The following is a 6,010-nucleotide window of genomic DNA, read 5'->3' on the forward strand; positions in this document are numbered from 1 at the left end:
CCAATGGGTTGGACTATTCAGAGGCAGAGAAAGGGAGGAAAGGATAGACTTTTTTTCTTCCTAATCTTGGAAAGACTTATTTTTAACTCCTTCTTTGCTGAATGTTCCCAGTGTGACAGAAACTTGACACAAACTCAGCTCCCAGTCTGCCTCATCCAAGGGTTACTCCACTAAATCTCTCCTGCCAGCTCTGTGTTTCTCTGTTTTTGTCTCTGCATCTGTGGAAGTATAGCCGACGTAGTCCTTTTCGGTGGCACAATTTCACATCATATGAAACAACATAAGGAGACAGATTGAAGGAGATAATGAGGACATAATAAAAGCATGCATTAATTAAAAGATTACAGTTGTCTGAGCCAAAATGTGAAGACTTACATCATTCTGTGAGACTGAGGTTTCTGCCTTTAAAGTGCTAACCATCAGTTAACAGGAACAAGTACAAGAAACACAAATGCCATCATGTTGGAGGTTTGTCTTAAAGTTGGATTTGTTGAGAGAGAAAACCATAGATACGGTCCCAGATCATGCACATGCAAAGATAAAGGCCTAAACATGGCTCAAAATGTCTACATTTGTGAATATCTACAGGACTGTCTCAGAAAATTAGAATATTGTGATAAAGTCCTTTATTTTCTATAATGTAAAAATGTCATACATTCTGGATTCATTACAAATCAACTGAAATATTGCAAGCCTTTTATTATTTTAATATTGCTGATCATGGCTTACAGCTTAAGAAAACTCAAATATCCTATCTGAAAAAATTCGAATATTCTGGGAATCTTAATCTTAAACTGTAAGCCATAATCAGAAATATTAAAATAATAAAAGGCTTGCAATATTTCAGTTGATTTGTAATGAATCAAGAATGTATGACATTTTTGTTTTTTTAATTGCATTACAGAAAATAAAGAACTTTGTCACAATATTCAAATTTTCTGAGACAGTCCTGTATATGAGTAAAAGCTGGAGAGCATAAAGTTATGGTTCTTTTCTTTAAAACGACACAATTAAAGCCCCGTTTCCAAAATCAAAACAGTCTGGATGCAGTGTGTAAATGTGTAAAATGTAAATAAACACACAATGTAATCATTTGGAAATCTCATAAACCCATATTTTATTGATGGTAGAACGTTGAAAACATTTAGACATTTTACTTTTTCATGAAGACAAAAATCTCTTTTTGAATTTGGCGGCAGCCTCACATCTCAAAAAAGTTTGGACACGCCAGAAAAAAACAGATTTGACCGATACAAGGATATATCAATCCTGTTTAAGCTAACAATCAAATGTGGTCATTCATGTCAGATGTTCATAATTCCTTTAGTGGTGTCCAATTAAAATAAACATGGCCAGTAATTAGTTCAAGGGCTTGTGGAGCTGCAACAACGCCGCCGAGCCCGTAGCTCCTTGCGTCAGCTAAGATGTAAAACGCTAACACAGATTATGTTACCAAGACTTCTCTCAGCTTCTCAAAAGTTGTGTGTTGTGTGGGGCCCTATGTCCATGATGTGTGGACCAGAGCACATGCAAAGATAAAGGCCTAAATGTGGCTCAAAATGTCTACATTTGTGAATATCTATATGAGTAAAAGTTGGAGAGCATAAAGTTATGGTTCTCTTCTTTAAAACGGCACAATTAAAGGCCCGTTTCCAAAATCAAAACAGTCTGGATGCAGAGTGTAAATGTGTAAAATGTAAATAAACACACAATGCAATCATTTGGAAATCTCATAAACCCATATTTTATTGATGGTGGAACATTGAAAACATTTAGATATTTGACCTTTTCATGAAGCCAAATCAGAAAATCAGAAAAAAACAGACTTGATCGATTCAAGGATATATCAATCCTGTTTAAGCTAACAAGCAAATGTGGTCATTCTTGTCAGATGTTCATAATTTAGTTGTGTCCAATTAAAATAAACATGGCCAGTAATTAGTTCAGGGGGCATCAAGTCAGTGACATGGCTGGGTATAAAAGGAGCCTCTCAGCAGTAAAGATGGGCAAAGGTCTGGTAATCTGTGAAAACTGTGAATAAATGGTGAAACAATTTTAGAATAATGTTTCTCAGGTTAAAACTGATCTCAGCTTCTAGTAAATACACATTAAGAAGATATGTGCAATCAATATTCAGGCCCGCATTAAAACATTGTTCTGATGGAAGTCTGTCTCAGAGCAGAGCTTGTTGTATTGTACACAAATACAACAAGCAAACTCTGAAAAATAAGCCCTGTAAGAAAATGATCCAGCAAGGACCCCTTTCTGTACTAAACTGGTCTGAGACAGACCAAAGTAAAGTGGAAAAATGCTCTGACTCCACGGATACCACATCCTCGGGACTAAAGAGGAGCCGGAGCATCTGCTTGAAACCTCCATCATACCACAATAGTTTTAAATTAAAAATTCATACATTTGATATTTGCCGTTATATTATTAAATAATGAAGTTTACTGCAAAAACGTAATGGAAACATTTTCTGCGCATTTCTACGTCTCTGGTGGTGTTTGCTGTGATTGTCCATCTCAAGTAAGCAACATCTAGTTTCAAGCTGTTTTTGGCCTCATCAATAAGATGTAGTTGTGCTATATCACTTCTTAATCGTTATGCTTTACACAATTTACATGCCTCTCGTAATAAAACATGGAATATCCAGACACAGCAGGTTACCCCGGAGCTATTGGTTCTCACACGAAGCACACACCTGTAGGCTAACGTCCCACTGCCGTAACGCCCACCTTGAGTAAGTGCCGCCCGCCTGCTCACCCACACCCGCTCCCGTGACCACATCACCCCAGTCCTCCAGAAGCTCCACTGGCTCCCCATCCCTCAACGGATCAATTTCAAAATCCTTCTCCTCACCCACAAAGCCCTCCACAATCAGGCCCCCTGCTACCTCACCGACCTGCTCCACCGCCACACTCCCTCCCGCAGCCTCCGCTCCTCTGGGGCGACAGAGCCTTCTCCATCGCTGCTCCCACCCTCTGGAACTCCCTCCCAAAACACATCCGTGACTGTACAGACCTCCCAGCATTCAAATCCCATCTCAAAACTCACCTTTACAGAACTGCTTTTAATGTCCTGTGTCATGTTGTGTCCTTATGTACTGTCCTGTGTATTGTAATTGTACTATGTGTTTTGTTTCTAATGTAAAGCATCTTTGAGTGCCTTGAAAAGCGCTATATAAATAAAATGTATTATTATTATTATTATTAACCTGGTGGATGAGGAGAGAATTAAAAAGGGATCTAGACGGGCGATAAGGAACGACCAGATCCACCAGGACCTCTGTCACTTCATAGCTGCTCGCGGCTACCAACTGACTTTTCAGCAGCGCCGAGACAAACAAACAAAAAAAAAAGCGTCGCCGCTTGATGCTTCTCTCCCTCTCGTTTTTTAACTTGATATTGAACGCAAGCCACAGACCCAGCAGCACATACAGTATATCATCTCCTCCAGGTTCTACATCTTTAGTGTTGTTGTCTTCTTTGTTTAGATCACACAATCAAATACGTCACAGCAGCTTCACTCCAACCCTCCTACTTCTCATCTGGGTGTCTAAAAAGAAACGTGGGCAGGGCGAGTGGAGGCGAGACGAGGCGTGGCGAGTCGAGTCGCACTGAGTAGGTACTAGTGTAAAAGTGCATTAGAGATCTGTCCAGACCTGGTCTGTGACAGATTTTCAGTCCCAGCATCCACGCTGATGCTGCCATCGCCCGGATCTTGACTGATGTCCTGGCGAACAGGTTAGACAGGTGCTTTCCCCTCAACCAGATGTGGAGCAGGCACCTCCTTGAAGGAGACACCGGTGACGCCTGAATGTTGCTCCCTGCTGCGTCTGGATGACATACGAGCGTGGTGTGACACTTTCAATGGTCCCTACTTCAGGAGCTGCAGGAGTTGTCCCCAATTTCTTGTGGTCCAGCTTGGTGAGGACTTCACCACCAGGCTGCAGTGGGGAATAGAAGGGTGTCTCTTCTTCTTGGCCTTGTGATGTGTTGCTTGTCAGGCCACGAAGGCTGCAGGTGTCTCTCGGGGGTAAGCAGTGTCATTTGAATCTTTCGGCTCATTAGAAGTTAAGCTGGGCTCGCTCCAGTTGGCTTGCATGGTGTTGACCTGTTGACCTGTTGACCTGTTGACCTCGCTATGACAGGTCCTTCTATTTCAGTGTTCAGTGTGGACTCGAGATAACGTGTTTAAAGTCAAGCTCACAGGCAAGGTTTCAAAACTCAACACTATTGTGGCCCGTTGTCGCTGACGACCACATCTGGGATGCTGTAATGGGCACATGTCGCTTTCAGCTTCAGGGCAAAATGAGCGCTGGTTATTATCATGTGCAGTATATCAATGTATCTGGAGTTGTAGTCCAAGATGATTGAGCAGTTCTGCTTGTCATGCTCACAGAGCTCCAGAGCTATGCGTTGCCGTGGTGTGTCAGCGAGTGGGGCAGAGAATGGCTCCTTCTGCTGCGTTCTTCTCATCTCGCAGCACGACCGATATGACCAGACCTTGTGTTGCAGCTGTGAGGAACTGCTGGGCCACCAGACAGTGGCCTTGCCCTGTCCCGACACTTTCAGAGTCCTTGATGTGATTCTTTCAAGGATGTCTTGCCTCTGCGTCTCTGGTATCACTATGCAGCCTCCTCTGATGAGCGTCTCGTTGTACTCTGAAAGTCCGTCTCTCGTGGAGAATGACTCAGGTTTGCTACTTGTTCAGGCCACCTGATCACTGTCTGCATTTTCTCGCCAGCTCCAGTGACTGCTCAGATGTTGTCCATCTTTTGTGGAGTAGCTGGCGCATTGTAGCACTCGACCTCGGAGTGCGTGTCTCGCCCATTCCCATAGTGGGGTATTGTCTAAGTACTGTTCATAAGTGGGACCAAGGGCTTGTGCAGCTGCAACAACGCCACAAAGCCCGTAGCTCCTTGCGTCAGCTAAAATGTAAAACGCTAACACAGATTAAGTTACCAAGACTTTTCTCAGCTTCTCAAAAGTTGTGTGTTGTGTGGGGCCCTATGTCCATGATGCGTGGACCAGAGCTATTCATACAGTGGCTGTCCCACTGTGGACAGATTCGGCAGATATTTACAGAGATAGTTCACCCTGCCAAAGATACGTTTGACCTCGTGGATGTTCTCTGGTGCGGCAAACTCCCAGATGGCTTACACTTTTGCTGGATCCGGCCCCGTGCCTGTGGCGTCGACCACCTGGCCCAAGAAGTTGCTTACACTTTTCCTTGTTGAGGTTGAGCCCAGCGGACTCGACTCTCTCCAGGACCTGGAGATGGAGGTCATGCTCTTTCATATCCTTTCCATACACAATTACATCGTCCACATAAACTGAGAAACCCCCTTTGGCCTAGAAGTGTCTCTGACATTTTCCTTTGGAAAATGTTTGCAGTGCTCATTATACCGAAAGGAACGAGTTAGAAACAACACCAAATAGGGTGATAAATGTGGTGAGTCGGCTGCTCTCATTGTGCAGAGGGATGTGGAAGATCCACCTAGCTGTGCTGTGATCTCTTCTGGTGTACGTAAGATCAATCTCTCTCTCTTTACCTGTTCATTTAGTTTCTTAAGATCAAGACATCACGCACCTTTCTGTTCTTTTTTTTAGCACTGTCACCATTGGGGCGCACCAATCGGTTGGGTGCGTTACCTCCTCCATGCTGCACAGCTCCTCTCTGACCTTGGACATTAGTAGTATTGGGACCCTGCACGCAGTCTGCACCGTCTATTGTCCTGTATCTTCACAGGCTCCGTCTTGAGCGTGCCGTGCTCTCCAAAGGCACATGGACCGTTTCAGTTGCTGTGGATCCACTGACTTTCCTCTAATAACATACACAGGAACCAATATGAGTTCTTCTTGCATGTGGTGCTAACTTGAAATTGTTCTTGACCATCTAATAGATTCCCTGGCAGGTCAAAGATACACCAGTTGGATTCAGTTCTCTCTCTGGAATGAACATATTGAAAGTCTCTTCACACATTACACAAGCGTCAGCACCAGTA

The sequence above is a fragment of the Cololabis saira genome, chromosome 19, assembly GCF_033807715.1.
Source record: "Cololabis saira isolate AMF1-May2022 chromosome 19, fColSai1.1, whole genome shotgun sequence".
In the NCBI taxonomy this organism is placed as follows: domain Eukaryota; kingdom Metazoa; phylum Chordata; class Actinopteri; order Beloniformes; family Belonidae; genus Cololabis; species Cololabis saira.